Genomic DNA, 22791 nt, shown 5'->3' on the forward strand with positions numbered 1-22791 from the left:
TTCAGTATTTTAATCACGACAGTCATGTGTAATGATTGTATTGTGGTCTTCTTCAATTGTCAACGGTGTTTCTGAATCACTAGTCAAGTTTGTTTTGAATTACTAGCTAGTCGTAGCCGATGCTGTCCCGGCGTTCCTTTCGTAAGTGGTTAGCTAGCTGCTATCGCTATTTTTTTTTTTAACATTAACAAATAGTGCCGGAGTGCACAGTTACGTCTTCAGGACAGAACAGGAGATTCTGTCCCCGCTCTACTCCGCTCTGTCTGCGAACAGCTGTGTGTGTGTGTGTGTGTGTGTGTGTGTGGTTATGGTAATGCAGCGGGTCTGCAGTCGCTGTAACTGTGTATGTGAACACTCCTCACAGCGTCGCCGCCGATGTCGTTGGTTAGCAGCTGACAGTCGTAAAAACAGAAAAATAGCCCAGGCAACAGACATTACTTGTGAGGACGGCATTTTTGGATTGTTACATCAACAAGCATCGCATCGGCTTGTTGATGTAACAGTCCGCGAGCGTCAAGTCCGGACGACGTGATGACGTAATGGAGGTGTGTCTCATTTCTTAGGGGAACGTTCGTACCCCTCGCTCCCTCAACTCTGTTTTGAGGGCCAAGGGGAACTCCGACAAAGGGGGAAGGGGGAAGGGGGAGGGCTAAGGGGTGGAATTGGGATTCAGCCTAAGGGTTAACATTGAGGTTTAAGATAGGAATTGGAATTGGCCCTAAACCTGTGGCAGCATAAGATCGATTATTCTAATCAGGACATACCTGATCTAGTTTCGACTATAGGCTATGTTAAAGAGGTAGGTTTTCAGTCTCACCTTAAAGGCGGAGACTGAGTCAGACTGTCTGACTGAAAGTGGGAGTTGGTTCCACAGGAGAGGAGCCTGGTAGCTAAATGTTCTACCACCGATTCTACTTCTATTTATTTTCGGAATAACCAGTAGACCTGAGACCAGGGAGCGCAGTGGTCTATTCCATGGGGTTTTCTGTTGCAGTACCCACAGTGGCCACCATGTAAAAATTGTCTTCAAGGCAGAGGGGGCGGAGCTCTATGCAGTTCATATTATACATCCATGGAGCTGACTACTCTTTGAGTCCGGCTCGTGCAGCGTGACTGTTGTTTTGTTTCCGGTCTATCTAGATCCGGTGTGGTGTTTCATTGTGTGTACAGCATGTGAAAAAAACTACAAAGTTTGCTCGGCCAAAAAGAGCATTAATCATTAATAACATGGAATATTTTGATGAACAACAAACAACTGCTGAGTGCTGATCAATAGTTTTGTGCAAGCAAATTAAGGTCCCGACTCTTGTCCCAAATATGACAGGCTTCACTTAGCAATTGAAACAAATATATAAACATTAATGAAACGTTTACAGCTGTTTTGTGCATCTTATTTTGAAGGCACGTTTAAGCGTTACCATAGCGACCAGAGAGCGTTAGGGGGCCGGTCCGTGAAAATATTTCCGGACCTTAAACCGGTCCGTGGAGCAAAAAAGGTTGGGGACCACTGTGTAAAACCACTATTGTCACGATCCACACTCTCATTGACATTATACACATTCCTGCAATATCCTGGTTTTTCCCTGCTGCTCCTGGTCTTCTCTCTCTCTCTCTGCAGGAGGCGTGGTAGACCCACTTCTTGAATGACGCTGGTGATCATTCCAACTGCGCGGCTCCACCCCAGCTGCTCCTGATCATCAATCAGGAGTGCTCTTAAGCCTTGAATCAGTTGACTATGGCCCTTTCTCAGTACCCAAGTATGCCAGTACGTACTGGCATACTTGGGAAGTACATACTTGAGAAGGACACAAGTACGATCTCTTCAATTGGAACAGCAGTATACTTCTTTGTTTTACTGTTTGAATGGCGGGTGGCGCCAAGCACTTAAGCCTCATTATCATTATCATTATCGCCACATACAGTGTTGATGAATGATCATATAAAATACTTTTAATAAATGCACATATATTGTTGTTATTTCCACGTTTTAAATATTTAACTTAATTCATTTTTATTCAAATATACAGTACCATGTGGAAAATAGATAAATTAGAGCAGTGTAGAGTAATATATATATATTACACATAATGTATATACACACATACACACACACACATATATATGTATATATATATATATATACATACACACACACGCATACATATAATTTATCTATGTGTGCATTTAAATATACATATACAATGACAGTGCGACTTTCATATGAATCTAAAATTCAAACTTAAAATAAATAAAACATTAATAATATACACCCCTCCTTGAACTGCCACCTTATCGTGGTTTGAGTATCCGTATGATCCTAGAAGCTACGTTGTCCTGGGCTAAATGCCCCTGGTAGGGTCTCCCATGTCAAACAGGTCCTGGATGACGGATCAGACTAAGAGCAGTTCACCTACCCCCTTATGAGAAGAAATAACATGAAGACGTGAACGACGACCAGATTGGCGTTACCGGGGCCCCACCCTGGAGCCAGGCCCGAGCGCCTGGTGGGTCTTTGCCCGCGGGACCCGGCCGGGCTCAGCCCGAAAGAGCGACGTGGGCGCCTCTTCAAGTGGGCCAACCACCTACATGAAGGGCCATAAGGGGCCGGTGCAATGTGATTTGGATAGCAGTCGTGGGGGGGGGGACCCGGTGGCCCAATCGCGGGACAATAACCCTAGCTATGGGGACATGGAATGTCACCTCGCTGGGGGGGAAAGAGCCTGACGTCGTGTGGGAGGTGGAGCGGTACCGACTAGAAATAGTCGTGCTCATCTCCAGGCACAGTCTGGGGTCTGGAACCCAACTCCTTGAGAGAAGCTGGACTCTCTACTACTCTGGAGTTGCCCAAGGTGAGAGGCGGCGAGCTGGTGTGGGCTTGCTTATAGCTCCCCAGCTCTGCCGCCATGTGTTGGAGTTCTCCCCACAGAACGAAAGAGTCGCGTCCCTCCGCCTTCGGCTGAGGGGTAGGTCTCTCACTGTTGTTTCGGCTTACGGACCAAACGGCAGTGCAGAGTACCCAGCCTTTTTGGAGTCCCTGGAAGGAGTACTGGAAAGTACTCCAACCGGGGACTCCATAGTTCTGTTGGGAGACTTCAATGCCCACGTGGGCAATGACAGTGTGACCTGGAGGGGCGTGATTGGGAGGAATGGCCTCCCCAATCTGAACCCGAGTGGTGTTTTGTTATTGGACTTCTGTGCTAGTCACGGTTTGTCCATTACGAACACCATGTTCAAGCATAAGGGTGTTCATCAGTGCACGTGGCACCAGGACACCCTAGGCCAGAGGTCAATGATCGACTTTGTGGTCGTGTCATCTGGCCTCCGACCACATGTCTTGGACACTCGGGTGAAGAGAGGTCAACCGATCACCAACAGGTGGTGAGTTGGATCCGCTGGCAGGGGAGGAAGCTGGACAGACTTGGAAGACCCAAGCGCGTTGTGAGGGTGTGCTAGGAACGCCTGGCGGAATCACCTGTCAGGGAAGTCTTCAACTCACACTTCCGCGCCAGATCCCAAGGGAAGCTGGAGATATTGAGTCAGAGTGGATCATGTTCTCCACTTCCATTGTGGACACGGCCGTTCAAAGCTGCGGCCGTAACATCTCTGGTTCCTGTCGCGGCGTCAATCCCCGAACCCGTTGGTGGACGCCAGAAGTAAGGGATGCTGTCAAGCTGAAGAAGGAGTCCTATCGAGCCTGGTTGGTTTGAGGGACTCCTGAGGCAGCTGACAGGTACCGACAGGCCAAGCGGACATCGGCCTGAGCAGTCGCAGAAGCAAAAACTCGGGTCTGGGAAAAGTTCGGGGAGGCCATGGAGGAGGACTACCGGTCGGCCTCGAAGAAATTCTGGCAAACCGTCCGGCGCCTCAGGAGGGAGAAGCAGTACTCCGCCAACACTGTTTACAGTGAAGGTGGGGAGCTGTTGACCTCGACTGGGGACATCGTCGGGCGGTGGAAGGAATACTTCGAGGATCACCTCAATACCACTGACACGCCTTCCCTAGAGGGGACTCAGAGGTCGACTCATTCATTACCCAAGCCGAAGTCACTGAGGTAGTTAGGAAGCTGCCCAGTGGCAAGGCACCGGGAGTGGATGAGATCCGACCTGAGTACCTTAAGTCTCTGGAGGGCTGTCCTGGTTGACAGGTCTATGCAGCATTACGTGGCAGTTGGGGACAGTGCCTCTGGACTGGCAGACCGGGGTGGTGGAAAGTCTATTCCAGGGTACTGGAGAGGAGAGTTAGGCCAATAGTCGAACCTCGGATTCAAGAGGAACAATGCGGTTTTCGTCCTGGCCGTGGAACACTGGACCAGCTCTATACCCTTCGCAGGGTGCTCGAGGGTTCATGGGAGTTTGCTCAACCAGTCCACATGTGTTTTGTGGACTTGTAGAAGGCTTTCGACTGTGTCCCTCGTGGCATTCTGTGGGGGGTGCTCCGGGAGTATGGGGTTGGGGGCCCTTTGTTAAGGGCCATGCGGTCCCTGTACGACCGAAGCAGGAGCTTGGTTCGAATTGCCGGCCGTAAGTCAGACTTGTTCCCAGTGCATGTTAGACTCCGGCAGGGCTGCCTTTTGTCAGCAGTTCTGTTCATTATTTTTATGGACAGAATTTCTATGCACAGCCAGGGGCCGGAGGGGGTCCGGTTCGGGAGCAATTGGATTTCATCTCTGCTCTTTGCAGATGATGTGGTCTTGATGGCTCCTACGAACCAGGAACTCCAGAAGCGCTGGGGCAGTTTGCAGCCGAGTGCGAAGCAGCTGGGATGAGAATCAATCAGAATGGGATGAGTAGTTTAAGTATATTGGGGTCTTGTTCACGAGTGAGGGAAGGATGAAGTGTGAGATTGATAGGCGGATCGGGCGGCCGCACTAATGCGGTCATTGTATCGGTCTGTTGTGGTGAAGAAGGACCTGAGCGGAAAGGCAAAGCTCTTGATTTACTGGTCAATCTACGTTCCTACCCTCACTTATGGTCATGAACTTTGGGTTATGACTGAAAGAACAAGATCCGGGTTACAAGCGGCTAAAATTAGTTTTCTCCGCAGGGTGGCGGAGCGCTCCCTTAGAGATAGGGTGAGGAGCTCTGTCACCCGGGAGGAGCTCGGAGTAGAGCCGCTACTCCACCACATCGAAAGGAGCCAGCGGAGGTGGCTCGGGCATCTGAATCGGATGCCCCCTGGACGCCTCCCTCGGGAGGTGTTCCGGGCATGTCCCACCGGGAGTAGACCCAGAGGTAGACCCAGGACACGCTGGAGTGACTACGTCGCTCGGCTGGCCTGGAAACGCCTTGGGGTCCCCCCGGAAGAGCTGGAGGAAGTGTCCTGCAAGAGGGAGGTCTGGGCGTCCCTTCTTGGACTGCTGCTGATTTTAAAACTGCGTTCCGGGACACAGAAAAATATTTATTTCAGGTTAATATTGTTATTTTATCCTGCTGTGTTTCGCCGAAATGCATTCTGGGATATATGGCTTTCCCAAGTACGCTCAAGCATGGATGTATTATATGAACTGGATAGAGCACCGCCCCTTTGCTTCCGTTCATTCATATGAAGCTGCTCACCCAGGTCCTATCATGGATGTATTATATGAACTGGATAGAGGACCACCACCTCTGCCTTCAAGACAATTTTTACATGGTGGCTACTGTAGGTACTGCAACAAAAAATCCCATGGGGCCCAAAAAGCAATTTTTCCTTTGACCGCAATAGTAAAAGAGACGCCTATAAAAGTGTCCACAGGACACCTCGACACATGGACACAGGCTTTCATAGATCTTTAAATGTTTTATTTTTAATACATTGAGTTTCATATTTGAAAACATTCCTAAAGGCCATAAAAAGCCCAGACAAATCTTATTTCCCAGATTGAAGTCACAGCTGTGTACGAGCACAGCCAAGAGCGGTCATGTGGTGTAGGGCTGAACGATATATCGTTATTGTATCGATATCTAGATATGAACATTCAAGATATTAATATCGAAAAAGCGACGATATAAACGATATAGAATTCCCCCGCGCTCGCCCTGCATGTACAGCTCCGGCAGTCACAATACACATCTTTTTTACGATTGCCCTTGAATGCACCACTACGGCCAGCCAACCACAAACCTTATTTCATGCTTGCTGTGGGTCGACAGCTGAAGCAAACCAATGACAACATAAGAGGGCGGGAGGGAGACGGAGACTGAGACGCACACTCACACACACGACATACAGTGGGAAAATCAAAAAAAAAAAAAGAAAAGTGACATGAGTGCGGAAGATAATGAGGCCGGTGGCGTTTTTTGGGCCAAAACATAAATCATCGCTCATTTCGCCACAACCACGGACCTGTGGTCAAGCCGGACAATCAAACCTTACATCAGTTTAACGCTCCATTTTATTACAACAAACTCCGAACTCAAGACCCGCTGTCTGCAGACGTCCTTCTTCCCCGGGCAGCATACAGGTGATAATATAGCGCAGGAGATGAGAGGTGCGTTAGCAGACTGGGACTTGAAGGAGGACCAACAGGTTTGCGTGATGACGGATAACGCATCAAACATTAAAGCGGAGCTGCAGTAAAATGTTTGAGTTTTTATTTATTCTTTCGTGACTTTATGTTAATGTTGATGACTGGCAGTGAGTTCTCATCAATAAAACTGCACTTTCCATGTGGAAAGTTTCCACAGTATTTTGTATTATGTTTTTATTTTTCTGAAAAATGCTTGGGTTTTCACCGAACCTGTAGTCATATCGTATCGATATCAAGATATCTGGCATGAATATCGAGAAATTGTGTCCATATCGTTCAGCCCTAATGTGGTGTCTCGGGAACGACGCTACTGTCAGTGAACCGTACAACATGAAAACTTTATGAGAAATTTGAATAAATGAAAACAATGAGGGGGTTTCGTTTACATGTTTTTAAATATTATGATAAAGCAGGTTTTAGTTATTTATTCGTCGCTCATTAATATTTATTTTCAAACGTATTATCGATGTATTAACTGCTGTGTGGATTCATTGAAGAGAGGAGACTGACATGCTGCACTTTATCACTGTGTTCAGTCCCGGACATCGTGACACTGATGACGGCGTGGACTGGGGAGGCTGTTTGTCTTATCGTCACTATCAGTTCATAAAGTTACTGTTAAAGGTGAAGTAAGTAGTTTATAGTGCCATCTAGAGGAGAGGCTGAAATTTACAACAAAGAACTGCTCCTCTGCTCACCCCCTCCCTTCCCTGAGCGCTACGGTATCCTCAGCCGGTCAAATGTCGTCTTCGTCGTCTTTCTCCGTGTCAGCAGATGAGGTTCGTGAGGCGAGGGAGAGGGCGAGCTACTGCGGCCGTAGCAGGCGAAGTGGAGAGAGTGGAGGCGGGACTTCTGCTAAAAGTAAAGAGACGCTTGATTTGTTCTCTCGCGTTTGTCTATACAGGCTCCCGTAGAAACATGGCGTCGTGGCAATGCAGTAGCGGCCCGCGACCATGTTATTTTACATGACTTTTTGAAACACTACGAAAATGAAACAAAGAATATTATACAGCGACTAGACAATGCAGGAGCACATAATATGTATACAAAAGTGGATTTTGGGTCATATAAACCCATAAATACTGAACAGTGTCCCGTTAAATGTGATGAACACGCAAATTATAGTTGAATATAAACCGGTTGAGTGAAAGAAACAGGAGTTATAAAACTACTTTAAGACGTTGTTATTATTCCGAATAATAATTATACAATTATATAAGGGAAATCAGGAAAAAACTAAATTATTCCTGTAACACATATAAAATAAATCCGAAGTTAACGTGACTTCAGTATTCATGTAATCCGCTAGCGCACTTCATTAGCGTATTGGCATCCGCTGGCAGAAGTGGCTAAATAGTTTTGAATTCTATTTAGTTGCGTCGGGAATCCGCGGCGACGCAAGGAAAAGGGCTTTACTGTTACATTTAGCAGGAGCTGAAGTCCAAGAAGTCTTTTTCACTATGGATGCAACTGCAAACGACGGCGGCTATGACGGTGCAGTAAATAAGCTGAATACCTATTTTACACCACAGAAAAATATCCCCTATGAAAGACACGTGTTTAGACAAGCAGAACAAACACAAGGCCATAGACAGTTTTGTGCGTAGATTAAATAAGTTTGCAGCTACATGTGAGTTTGGGGACAACAGAGATGATGTCATACGTGATCAAGTGATTGATATATGCTCATCAAACACACTGCGCAGACGCTTGCTTGGAGAAAAAGATTTAAAACTCCCAAATCTCCAAGAGATTGCAAGAGTGATGAAGACTGCAGACTATCAGGCTGAAAGGATGGAGAAATTAACAGTTAATGCTGTGGAAAAGAAATGTAACAACAGTAGAGATAAATCTGTAAGATCCAGATTCTCCAAAGCCCAAAGTCAATCACCACATGATGAGCACAGCATCAAGTGTTACAGGTGTGGGCGTACAGGACACATGAGCTGTGAATGCACAGTGACAAAGAACAAAAAGTGTAATAACTGTGTGAAAGAAGGACATTTCGTAAAGATGTGTAAGACAAAGAAAACACATAAAGTAAACAGAGTCACAACCACAGTAACAGTGGGGATACCATCAAATAGAGCTGGAGCCAGAGTCCAGGTCGCTCATCACTTTTGTAACACACACAGGGCTATGGCGTTATAAGAGACTGATGTTTGGTATTTCATCTGCACCTGAGATATATCAACACATCATTGGACAAGTACTACAAGCCATTCCTGGAGTGCACAACATATCAGATGACATCATTGTATCAGGAGAAACCCCACAGCAACATTATTATTATTATTATTATTATTATTATTCATTACATTTCTAGAGCGCTTGGCAAATTGGCTATTATTAATTAACACATTCTCACTGGTGGTGGTAAGCTACTTGTAGCCACAGCTGCTCTGGAGCAGACTGACGGAAGCGTGGCTGCCAATGTGCACCAAACGGCCCCAAACATGATGAGACCACCAAGTCATGCAACGGTTGCAAGGGAGGCATCTGACAGTCAACAGAAAGAAGTGCCAATTCCGAATGTCACAACGGGAATTCATGGGACATGTGTTATCCAAAAATGGAATAGGAGCAGCTCAATCTAAGATCGAGGCAGTGGAGAATACACGTCGGCCAACAAATGCTGCTGAGGTGAGGAGTTTTTTGGGACTTGTGAACTATTGTGGCAGGTTCATCCCTAATCTTGCCACAACATCTGAACCACTTAGGAGGCTCACAAGGCAGTCCTGTAAATGGACATGGGGATCAGAGCAGGAAATGGCATTTGTGGAGTTAAAGAGACAGCTGGCCAGTTCTCATGTAATGGCATATTTCAAACAAGATGCAGAGACACATGTGGTTGTAGATGCTAGTCCAGTGGGATTAGGAGTGATACTGATCCAGAAACAAAGTGATGAGACACACAAGCCTGTCTACTATGCTAGCCGAGCCTTGTCTGATGTAGAGTATCACTATTGTACCCAAACTGAAAGAGAAGCCCTCATTATTGTGTGGGCATGTGAGAAATTTCATTTATTTCTCTATGGAAAAAACTTTGTGTTGGTCACTGACCATAAACATCTGGAAACGATCTATTCACCGAAGTCCAAACCGCCAGCCAGGATTGAAAGATGGGCTTTGCGGCTGCAGCCCTATCGCTTTAAGGTGTATAAGCCAGGCCCACAGAATGCAGCTGATTCGCTGTCACGCCTAACAGTCAACCAGCCAGTACAGAAAGGAACACTGGAGGATCACGTTTACTGGGTGGCTCACACCACAACAAATGGAGGAGTTGTCAGCGGCAGACCCCACTCTAGCTGAGTTACGGAGCTGTATCAAAACTGGTGACTGGAGTAAATGTGAACCTGTTTATCAGACAGTTAAATCTGAGCTTTCCACTGTGGGGAAAATAGAGTTGAGAGGTTCCAGGATTGTGATTCCTTAGGCTGCACGACGACAGACACTGATGTTAGCACATGAAGGTCATCAAGGAATAGTAAAGACAAAACAGAGACTGAGAACAAAAGTGTGGTGGCCTGGAATTGATCGAGAAACAGAGGTGCTTGTGAAGTCATGTCATGTATGTCAAAACCCAGCAAAACCATGGCAGATGCTCGCTATGGACTTGTGTGGACCATTTCCATCAGGGCACCATCTGCTGGTACTGACTGACTATTACTCTAGGTGGGTAAGTGTTGATATCCTTCAGAATCCCACCTCTGTGAACATAATAAATCGTTTGAGACACTCATTTGCAACACACGGGCTTCCAGAATGCATAGTGACGGATAATGGTACTCCATTTCTGTTGAAGGAATTCAAAACATATCTGCAGGAACATGGGATAGCACATCGCTGTGTCACACCATACTGGCCTCAGGCAAATGGCGAAGTTGAAAGGCAGAACAGAACACGTTGTAAGGCCATACATGCTCATGCTGAAGGAAATGACTGGCGCACTGTCGCAGTGCCACAAGATTCAAGAGATTCAAGATTCAAGATTTTTATTTGTCACATGTGGATGTACAAGTACACCCCAGTGAAATGACATTGCAAAACAAGCCCCTCTGTGCAACTGTGAAGCACTAATAAAATCAAATCAAATAAGATAAAGTAAAGTAGAGTAAAATAAAAATAAAAATAAAAATAAAAATAAAAATAAAAATAAAAATAAAATAAAAATAAAATAAAATACAATTTAAATTTAGAATAATTTCCAGATAAATATAAAAATATTTACAATACACAAGAATAAAAAATAAAAGCAGTAAGATGCAATAAAATACGGATCAAATGCACAATGTTCAATATGTTCAATATCCAATATAGCAGCGATGTGGATTTGTGTGTGTTGTGTGTGTGCTGTATTCACATGGGTGGTTGAGAGTTCAGCATCCTGATGGCCTGAGGTAAGAAGCTCGACCTCAGCCTCTCTGTTTTGGCCATGCAGGAGCGGAGACGTTTGCCAGACGGCAGCCACTGGAACATTCTGTTGAATGGGTGATGAGTGTCTTTCATAATCCTCCTGGCTCTGCTGGTGCAGCGCCTGGTGTAAATGTCCTGTAGAGTGGGCAGTGCTGCCCTGGTGGAGCGTTCAGCACAGCGGATCACTCTGTGGAGAGCTGACCTGTCTCTGGCAGTGCAGCTGGAGATGTGTGTGGACCAGGTTAGGTCCTCGGAGATGTGGACACCGAGGTACCTATAGCTGCTGACTCTCTCCACCGGGGTCCCATAGATCCTGAGGGGGGTGTAATGGCTCCTCTGCTTCTCTCTCCTGAAATCCACAACTATCTCCTTGGTCTTAGAGACGTTCAGGTCCAGGTTGTTTTTCTGGCACCATGTCGACAGTGCATCCACCTCCGCCAGATAGGCCGTCTCCCTATTGTTCGAGATCGGGCCAACCACCACCGTGTCATCTGCAAATTTCACGATGATGTTGGAGGGGTGAGTGGCTCTGCAGTCATGGGTGTAGAGAGAGTAGAGCAGAGGACTCAGGACACAGCCCTGGGGGGCTCCGATGCTGAGAGTGCGTGGGCTGGAGGTGTGGTTCCCTATCCTCACCACCTGTGGTCTGTCCGTCAGGAAGCTCTGGACCCAGGAGCAGAGTGAGGAGTTCAGCCCCAGGTTCTTGAGCTTTGACACCAGTCTGTGGGGAACTATGGTGTTGAATGCGGAGCTGTAGTCTATAAACAGCAGCCGCACATAGTTCCCCTTCCCACTGTCCAGGTGGGTGAGGGTGGAGTGGAGGACGTGTGTGATGGCATCATCAGTGCTCCTATTTGGGCGATAGGCGAACTGAAGAGGGTCAAGTGAGCTGGGCAGTGAAGCGCATATGAAGTCCTTTATCAGTCTTTCAAAGCACTTCATCACCACGGAGGTGAGTGCTACTGGGCGGTAATCGTTGTTGCAGGCAGGGCTGGGCTTCTTTGGAACAGGGATGATGGTGGACCTCTTGAAGCAGGCAGGGACCACGGAGTGAGTCAAGGACAGGTTGAAAATAGAGGTGAAGACAGGGGCTAGCTGCCCAGCACATGATTTCAGCACCCGGCCGGGGATGCCGTCAGGGCCGGCAGCCTTCCTGCTGTTCACACGCCTCAAAGCTCTCCTCACGTCATGCTCTGAGACGGACAGTGCGTGACAATCACCGGTGTTTAAGCTGGGCTCCTCCGCGTTAGCGCTAGTTGCTACGCTAGAGAGTTCAAAGCGAGCAAAAAAGGTGTTTAATTCCTCTGCTAGCGAAGTATCCACAGCCGCCGATGATTCTTTACGTCCTCTATAGTCCTTGATATTCCGAAATCCCTGCCACATACGCCTGCTGTCCCGATCGCTCAGCGATGCCTCCACTTTATCTTTGTACCGCCGTTTAGCAGCCCTCACCTTCCTCCGGAGCTCGTAGGACGCCGCTCTGTAAGGGACCATGTCACCGGAGATTAGTCCGTCATTGTAGGACGTTGTTCGGGTCTTCAGAGCCTCGCGAATAGTTCCATCGACCCACGGTTTCTGGTTTGGGAAAACCTTCACAGTCACCACGGGGACAATATCATCTATAAGCTTAGCAATGAAGTCCGTCACCACTTCCGTAAACAGACTGACGTCATCGCCGGAGGACTCCCTGAACATGTCCCAGTCCACGTCACATAATGCGTCCTGTAGCGTGGCTTCTGATTGGGCAGACCATCGTCTGACCTGCCTCGTTGCCGGGGCAACCGCTCTTAGCTTCTGTTTATACTCCGGCATGAGGAAGATGGCGGCGTGGTCTGCCTTACCGAAAGCCGGCAGTGCTGTGGCTTTGTAGCTGTCCTTAAGAAGGGTATAGCAGTGGTCCAGCGTGTTACCTCCCCTGGTCGGGAATGTCACATGCTGGAAAAGGTTCGGCATGACTTTTGTGAGCTTGGCTTTGTTAAAGTCGCCTGTCACGATGAGGGCAGTGTCCGGGTGCTTGTTGTGGTGTTTGTTTATTGTGTCGTGAAGTGAAGCCAAAGCAGTGTCCGTATCCGCATGTGGTGGGATGTAAACAGCAACAATGGTGACCGACGTGAGTTCCCTGGGCAGGTAAAAGGGTCGGCAAAGAATCGCCAGATGTTCCAGATGTGGCGTAGTCGCAGTCCGGCCGTGCTACTATTCAACCGCCAGATCAGAACCAAACTTCCTGAACTGTCAGAATCTCAGATGCAACCTGCAAGACAAGATGCTGCTGTGAGGAAGGAGAAGGGATGTGTACATGCAAACAGAGTCAGAAGAGCAAAAGAAAGAATCGTGAAAAAGGGTTGTTACGGCAGCAGAAACAAAACAAATTGTCAACACCATATGAATCTTCTGGGCCCAAATCTTCTGGGCCCAAAACTGTTTATACTATATATAAATGACATATGCAAAGTGTCTAATATTCTGAAATTAATATTGTTCGCTGATGACACAAATATCTTCTGCTCTGGGGATGATCTGAATCAATTAGTGGAAACAGTCAATAATGAAATGGCCAAACTTCAAGAGTGGTTCAACATAAATAAATTACCACTGAACTTAGAGAAGACTAAATACATGTTATATGGGAAGAAAGGTCATAAGAAGAGTATCAATATTCATGTTAACGGGGTGGAAATTGAACGAGTTAAGGAACATAAAGTATTGGGCGTGATTATTGATGAAATGTTAAGTTGGAAACCGTATATCAGACAGTTGAAAACTAAACTGGCTAGGAGTGTGTCCATATTATGGAGGGTGCAAAAGCTCCTAAACCGTGATGCTCTCTACTTATTATACTGTACACTGATCTCTCCTCACCTACACTACTGTGCTGAAATTTGGGGTCACACATATAAAACGAGTACGCACCCACTGCTGATACTACAGAAAAGAGCTCTAAGAATTATACATTATGCCGGATACAGAGAACATACAAATCAACTATTTATCGAATCGAAAATACTGAAACTCTATGATATAATACGCTATCGTGATGCTCAGTTTATGTACAGGGCGGCTAACCACGGCCTCCCTCACAACCTTCAAATGCTTCTCCAAACCAGGTAGAGGGGACTCCACCTAAGGGGGAACTTAGTTTTCAGACAGAGAAAAGTGCGGACAACGCTAAGGTCCTTCACAATGTCGGTCACTGGGGTTAAGTTGTGGAACAATCTTGATGACGAGGTCAAAACCTCAGCTACACTGAGAATGTTTAAAAAAAGTATGTAAACATGATTGTGGCTGGGTACAGGGCGTCCCAACCAGACTGTGGATGAAGTCATGGTCAAATGTCTGTTCACACTATACTGAGATGTTATGATGGTATGCCTTATGTAACATGTGAACGTATAAAGCTGTGTTCCAAAACCGAACCGTTCAAACAATACAACGCTGCCCTAACTTGCAATGGAACTGCTGAGCTGGTCACTGAACGCAATAGACCGGATCTTTTCTACGCGAAAAAGCGGGCTCTGATGAACCTGAATGTCCTGGAGGGACATTCCCGGCTGGTTACACTAGAGATGCATGGGGGAAATGGCAAGTCTCATGCCTGGCTGCACTAGACATAGAGTATGTCGAAGATGTGTACATATTCACATTCATGATAATTGGAATGTTATCCTTGGCATGTGGAATGTACATCCTAATTCGGAAGCAGAGAAAGGCCTCCATGGAGCAGCTAGATACGAGGGTGGACATCGCCACGATTAAGAATGCCGTGATGGGGTTGCGCACCGAGAACTCCGCAATTCGAGACTGCGTGGTGCAGATGGGAGTGGATGCAGCCCAACGAGATGAGCTGGTGAAACTAAGCGTGGTGAGAGATATGCGAGAGAGGGATGAATAAATCGGCGGAACCGATGCAACAACTCGAGACTGTGATCGCTCGTGATGGTTCGACAGGGACACATGTACGGCCGTGCATGTAGTCTGTTGACTGCCTTGAGATGAACTGCAGCCTTATGCTATTGTTGCTGCGACGTCAAAAATGTCGAAAGTTAACATGAAAAAAAAAAAAAAAAAAAAAAAAAAAAGAAGTAATAAAATTGTATGGGTAATGGGGGCGGGACTAGATAAGCTTTGCTTCTCCCGCTGTCCCTTTCGGTCATGTGTATGAATGTAAATGCTGATGTATGCAGATGTTGATTACTTGTCATGCCCGAAATAAACGATTCATTCATTCATTCAATCTGACCCCTATACATTTACAGATCAGGTCAATCAGTCATCATTGAAAAGAAATGCAAGAAGGTGGACCAAGGGGGGCGCAAGTCTGCCCAGCGCAAAACGAGAAAAAATAGGAAAAAGGTTTTTATTTTTCAAAATTAGGAATTTCCGTTTTTTTTTTTCAAAATTACACATGTTGAAGTTTTGAAGAAGCCACTACATGCTTCAAATCACAGTATTGTGACAACAAGAGCATCTAGCCCTTGTACAAAAAGAGAGGGCTGTGAAAAATGAGATGACTGCCTGTAGAAAGACTGCTGACTCTCAGACTGCTGACTCTTTTGGACCCTCCCCATCAGCAAGCAAGAAGATCAGCAGGATGCACTATAGTTTTGATTTTGCACAGCAGGTACTGTTTTTATAGTGTTTCATTTATTAGACTGACATGAATAAACAGCTTTCATTCGATCTAATCCTTTTCCCCCTGTCTTCTTCGGATGCACTTTCCCTCAAACCCTCTTCAGCCTGGGCCAATGTACTTCCTGACTCCACGGAAATGTGGCCTGTTTGGTGTCTCCTGTGAAGGGCTGCAAAAACAGGTACATTTTCTGATTGATGAAGGCATTTCGTCAAGTAAAGGGAGCAATGAAGTCATCAGCTACATGCATCATTTCTTCAGCAACTTTGGAGTTGGAGAAACAGATGTGGATCTTCATTGTGACAACTGCAGTGGGCAAAACAAAAACACCTTCATGCTCTGGTATGGTCTCTGGCGGGTTGGACACAAGCTTCACACCACTCCAGTTCTGCCCTCTGTTGACAGTCTTCCTGTCCTGGCCCCACCTGGACTGACCATGGACAGGCAGACGTATCTTTTTGAAAAAATCAGGCCTTTCTGTTCTGATGAGGCAAAAGACTTCACATGCCCAGCACCAAAGGTTACAGCACAGAAGAGTAAGCAGAAGAGGGTGAGTTTGTGACTTGTCACTTAGCTGCCCGCATATCAACTAGGGCTGTAATCAACCAAAGAAACTCTTGGTCAATGTAGGGTTAGGAGAAAAATGTAGGGTTAAGGGAGGTATTGGGATAGGGCCTAAGAGCATGGTGATGACTGTCCGAGTGGAGTACGAGTATTAATGTTCATACGAAGTCGAGAAACATTACAATGAATAAACATAGTTTATTTGGGTTAGGACCGTGGCTATTACTTTATATGTGTTACAGGAATCATGTTCTTTTTGTCTGATTTCCCTTATATAATTGTATAATTATTATTCGGAACAATAACAACGTGTTAAAACTAATTTTATAACTCCCGATTCTTTCACTCAACCTGTTTATATTCAACTCTAATTCGCGTGTTCGTCACATTTAACAGTAACTTCATGAACCGATAACGATAATACAAACAGCCTCCCCGGGAATCAGTGGTGAAGTGACTGCAGGTCTCAGTGCATCACACGGTCACAGCTCCACAGTCCACACCGTCATCAGTGTCACGATGTCCGGGACTGAACACAGTGATAAAGTGCAGCATGTCAGTCTCCTCTCCTCAATGAATCCACACAGCAGCTCGTTAATACATCGATAATACGTTTGAAAATAAATGTTAATGAGCGACGAATAAATAACTAAAACCTGCTTTATCATAATATTTAAAAAAATTTAAATGAAACCCCCTCATTGTCTTCGTTTATTCACATTTCTCATAAAGTTTTCATGTCGTACGGTTCACTGACAGTAGCGTCGTTGTGTGTCAAGTGCATGACTCTTGGAAGTTGTGATGCACAGAATAGGATTTGTGTACCTGTAACAAGGATTTGTGTACCTTTCAGGGGCAGACAGTGTATAGGGGCGATTTGGGTGACTCCCTCCCAACTAGGAGGAGAAAGATTTTTTTTTTCCTCAGCAATTCCAAAGGTCCTTAGTACTAATATTGCTTTCAAAAGTAGTTATCATCAGTGTTCTAGACATATTATCTGTCATTGTCCAATCAGAATCATCAGATTCAAGTCACGTTTTATGGTTCCGCCTCTTCTGGGGCAATTTGATAGACGTGGAGAATCACCCGAAAATTCTCCCATTGACTCTCATGCTAAAAGTTGTTTTTCGAAAAACATACCCTCCAATGCATTTTTAATGAGGATTTATGTGCATGCACTAACGTGCTTGCGTCATATGTAAATTGAGCAAAGAGAGGAGGGGATAACTTCTCTTCTCTTCACTTCTCTCAATAAGTTGCTCGTCTCTCTGCTCGCGCCGCTCTGAACGAAGTGAAGCTCAATGTTTTAAAAATATATGGACGATTGTGCTCCTTTAATCAGTCCCAGCACGCTTTCATACGTGTTAGCTGTTTATGGCTAGTAGCAGCGGACAGCAGTCATTTGAAGCTACGTTCGTTAGCTTGTTTGCTAACATTGTTGATGTTTGTATCGCTCAGGGTTTAACTGCATGTTAAACTTCACGCAAATCAGACAATCGGACTGTTTTGTGTAAGAGAGTATTGTAAGGTGCATAGCAACACATCTAAAGATCCAATTCTGCACTTTCCTTTACACTTAATGAATAATTTGACTGCACTATTTTGTCATATGTTTGTTGTATGTATCTGGTAAAGGTTTTGAAAGCTCTTGATCCTTGGTCAGTTAATAAATACTTGACTTAATAAGCTGCCCCTGTCTTTATGTGGTTACTGGACACATATTGTGTCCTGTTTAGCCATTTTACATCATACATTAGATTCATGTAAATAATATTTGTTTCAAGTTGCCATCTAGTGGACACAAGGAGGACTGTTAATCATCTAACAACAAATTGATACTGTCTTGATTTATGCACTTGTTAAATGGGTCACCTTAATCATTATCAGAAAGAAATTTTCTTCAGGAGCCGCCACTGGTAACTGTAGCCCTATTTTGTGTTGACAAGGTATTAAAAAAAATCAACTTTACGGTAACACATTTGTGACTTTAGTGTGTGCATGTGAAATATGCAGTTATGTGCTCGTGACTTTTGCACGAAATAAACCTTCATAAGAAACTAACAGAAGTAACTACCTCATGAGTTTAACATCCCAATAAGCTCTTGACAGCAGTAACAATAAATGAAATATACATAACAATGCGATCACACCCGTTAATTAACTGAAATAATACACTTACATTCAGCAATGACGCACACTGACACTGCAGCGCTGCATGATGAACTTCAGCGAGTGATTAGGGAAAAGAAGAGACGGGCGATCGCTGCGCTGCTGTGACTACATGGACCAGAATGCTTTGCGCTCTTAAAGTGACACGGGCACAGTCTACTGGGATGGGGAGTATTAAAGGAAATAACAAACACTACTATCAACAATACTAATGAACTGAAACTTATGGAGCCTTTCTAACAAAATTGCATCGTGCTTAACACTATTTCAATGTCAATCAACCAATTTTAAACAGTTACAGGTTGAATCATAAAACACTAAATGTTTATAAAGTGGTGCAGGCGTAAAGGGGACGATATACGGTGTAACGCAGTGCGGAAACGGCCCCGTATAGTCGGTTAATTGTTGTTTTTATCAACAGTCAAGCCTGAAAACACGCATAAACAATTCAATATATTATATAATGCGTTTATAAGTGAACATATACACTTTGAGGATTCCTTTAATCGTTAAATGTATGACTTTTAATCACCACCCGCTGCTCACTCCTGTGACTTTTTTTTCATGTGTACTTCCGCGTACAATGTTTTTTTTTTTTTTTTCACTGACACACGGCAACTTTCGGACAGGCAACAAACCGACTAGACTCTCCGTCCGCTGTTTTCTCTGAATATCAGGGTGAGTACTTGTTAATAATACTTTGCAGGCGAACATAACAAAGAGGGCTGGAGTTCGATGGTTGAGATAAACGTTTTAAAAGTCGCCGCGGTTGTTTGGTTTTAACCGACAGAAAAAACTTTATCCGCCTCTTCTGCGTTCACTCACCTCAGTACAGCCCGAGCAGCAGCTGCAGACGCTGGTGTCCTTCTCTGTTTGTCTGACTGTACAACTCAAACTCCTTACATTTCACTATAAAAAAGGAAAAAAGCTAAATTGTAACTTTTATGATTTCGGCCTTATTCATTTACCGCTTGTATACGGCATCGCTGTTGGTAAAACTTGAATCAGCGCTGAAGTTGAAATAATGTGGCTGAAATAGTCATGGGACGAAAAGAAAAAAAAAATCTTCACGATTATCCTCATCAAAATAATCATGGTTCACAGTATTATTGCGATTATTGTTTGATAGAAGGAAGATACGTTGATTAATGGGCAGGGCTCTTTGTCTGTACAGGACTCAACTTATTTGTGTAATTGTTCTTGGTGTTTAACACTGGTTTGTTTCCTTAAGTCGCTTTGCTGCCATTTTCTTTTCTTTTATTTGTCTCATATTTTGCGTCTTCCCAAAGTAGTAATATCTGAGAGTTTTCAGATACTTATAAGGAAACGGATAAACTTTTGTTATTAATGGATCAATGCCACATCTGGTGTTAAATAAGCATGATAGGTTATATTATATGGAAATCATATAACAAAAATAATTGCAATTAGAGATATGCTAAACGGTACTAACTGTACGGTATAAACCTTTTACACATTAATACCCATTTTATTTTGAAAACCAGAAGTTTCCACACACTGCAGTAAGCTCACGAACGTATTTGACATGAAGTTGGTAATAATGGCGCACTTGAAATGTTGGAGCTTGACTGCAGCCTCCTGCAGTCAAATAACATAAATGTTGACAAGCATTGCTTTAGTTCACCGTACCCTAATTGAGTATTTTGGTGTTTATTCTTGTTTATTTTTGGCAATTGTATTGTTGCATTACTGCCTCCTCTTTCCTTTGCCTCATTTGGTTCATGTCTGGAAGATGTCGAACACAAAGGACACGGATGAGGTCTTGTTGTATTTGGCATGATATGACTTTTTTATGTCCAATACAATACGGATATTACAACCCTGAATATCTACGGATATTCATTTTTATATTCTTTAAAAACAACTGAGCTGCTAAAAGCCTATTTTTACTGATCCATAACCATTTTAGTAACATAACACTTCAGCATTGTAAATGGGCGACCCTTGCTTTTGGTCTATTAACATGATGTGGTCTATGTTTTGGGAAGTTTTTGTGTGATATTCAGTGTTACATGAAAATTTCAGATTACTTAAAGGGACAATGTGTAGTATCTATGGGTTTATATAACCCAAAATCCACTTTTTTATACATATTATGTGCTCCTGCATTGTCTAGTCGCTGTATAATAGTTCTTGTTTCATTTTCGTAGTGTTTCAAAAAGTCATGTAAAATAACATGGTCGCGGGCCGCGGTTGCATAGCCACTGTTAGCAGCGAGACGCCATGTTTCTACCGGAGCCTGTAAAGACAAACGCGAGAGAACAAATCAAGCGGCTCTTTACTTGTAGCAGAAGTCCCGCCTCCACTCTCTCCGCTTCGTCTGCTACGGCCGCGGTAGCTCACCCTCTCCCTCGCCTCACGATCTTCATCTGCTGACACGGAGAAAGACAACGAGGACGACATTTGACCAGCTGCGGTTACCGTATCGCTCAGGGAAGGGAGTGAGCAGAGCAGCAGTTCTTTGTTGTAAATTTCAGCCTCTCCTCTAGATGGCACTATAAACTACTTACTTCACCTTTAATCCAGTGAATGAGACCAGTAACTGACTAATACCAATACTGAGACTTGATTAATACAATGATTCATTGATTAATCAGTTAACCTGTTAAGACATGCTCTCTGGATTTTCAGCATCTTAAATGGGAATATTATCAACAAAGAAATAATCAAAACTGAAGCATTTTTGTTTGTGGACAAAACAAGACATTTGAGAACATCGTCATTTGGATGTTTGGGAAACGCCAATTGACATTCTACAACATTTTATGGTCCAAAATGAGAAAAAAAGTGAAAGATCAATCAATTATGTTAATAATTGTTAGTTGCAGCCCTACTGGTGTTACAAAAAAATCTTGCATGTTACAAAATGTGTGACTACAGATGCCAAATTTTTTGTAAACATTCTACAGTGAAAAACAAGAATCAAGTAGCAAGTTGCAGGTGGATATCCCTCACCCCACCCTTCTCTTTCCAAGTGTATTTTGTATGATGTATTTATATCGCCTTCAGTTGGCATCAAAACTCAAAGATGTTTAGTTTGTGGCTTATTGTAAGAACCTGGTGGTCCAACATGGACCTCTACAAGGTTGACCCACCTCCTCCTGAGTAATAAAAAAGAACAATTTACACAGTCCAATTGCAACCTTTTAAACGTACGATTATTTTATTTAAAATTTCTGCCAAATGCAAAATAATGACACCTAAATTGTACACACCGCACCAATAATGTTACTCACATATCTTGCGTATCTTGATAATGCAAATTCACCAAGATCAATTTTGGTCGCACCTCAACGTTTAACAACTTCAGGTAGCAGAGTTGGACTGTGTGTATTTTCTGGCAAAGTCATCTTACATTTTTTCAACTTGACTCGTTTAGGTTCTTATCCCGCACCACAAATCACTTTAATATTCTCTGAGGGAGTTATGCTGTGTCATTGGTTGTCAGTGGAAAGTTTATAGCTGGTCGTGAACTTGTGAAGGTTTATTTATTTTTATATACTTTGCAGGAGAATCTGTCTGAAATGTATAACGGAGAGCGCAGTGGTTGTTTCTCACGAGAAAAATACAGCTATATAGAGAATGAAGCTGCCCCTCTGTAAATGTTCTCTGTTGTTTTCATCTCTGTTCATTTGAAACGGATTCAAATAGCATTGTTGTTACGGGCAAAATTAATGCATTCCTTTGTTGTTAATTTCTCAGCAGTTTTTTTTTCAGCATGACAGGAGTCCCTCCTCCCTCACCATGCACTCAATCTCCCTCATCAGATTGTGCCATATAGAGCTCGGCTATCAGTGTAGACAGAGTTCAATCATTAGTGTCTGCATATCATTGATTGCCCGTGATGATTTTTGCCCTGTGAAACAGGAACAGAGTGCATTTTCTCTTGCAGAAAAAGGCGAGTTTCCTGTGCTCACAGGAAGCTGCAGTTACTGTACATCTGCTTGAACTACGTTACCTCACTGCAGCTATTAACCACAGATAGAAGGCTGGAGAAGTGCCTGCCAGTAAACCATCATATTCTCAGTATTTACTCCTTTTTTCCTGCCTGGTTCAAGTCTAAAATGTTGATCTCCATGTATGTAAACTCATAAACAGTTAATTAGGGATGTGTTTATCGAGAAATGGTAGTGAAGTGGTATAAGTTCCTCATTTGTCAGTTGTGAAATATCAGTAACCGTCTAGACAAATGTGGCTGCTTTCAAAAAATATTACATTTATTCTAATTTTGTTAGCATTTTGCAATCCCCTGGCATCAGGTGATAATATTTGTTGTTGCAAATTAGATTTCTATATATATCACTAGAGCTGCAACCAATGATTGTTTTCATGATCAATTAATATGCAGATTATTGTCACCATAAATCGATTATTCGTTTGGTCAATAAAATGTGACCCGCCACGGACCAAGCGGGAACAATTCGGCAAAGCGAGAAAAAACAGGAAAAAGTTGTTTTTTTTCAAAATTAGGGATTTCCGTTTTTTT

At 44.1% G+C, this 22791-nt stretch overlaps 1 protein-coding gene across 1 annotated transcript in view; it reads left to right on the plus strand.

Annotated features, from left to right (window-relative positions):
- The first annotated feature begins 18902 nt into the window (after positions 1-18902).
- Positions 18903-22791, plus strand: part of arhgef1 (Rho guanine nucleotide exchange factor (GEF) 1) — a 106569-nt gene continuing 102680 nt past the window's right edge. The window contains exon 1 of the mRNA XM_083898152.1: positions 18903-18962. The gene's annotated coding sequence lies outside the window, so the exon portion shown is untranslated. The remainder of the gene's footprint in view (positions 18963-22791) is intronic.

This window comes from Microchirus variegatus (genome assembly GCF_963457635.1).
Source record: "Microchirus variegatus genome assembly, chromosome: 1".
Taxonomy (NCBI): domain Eukaryota; kingdom Metazoa; phylum Chordata; class Actinopteri; order Pleuronectiformes; family Soleidae; genus Microchirus; species Microchirus variegatus.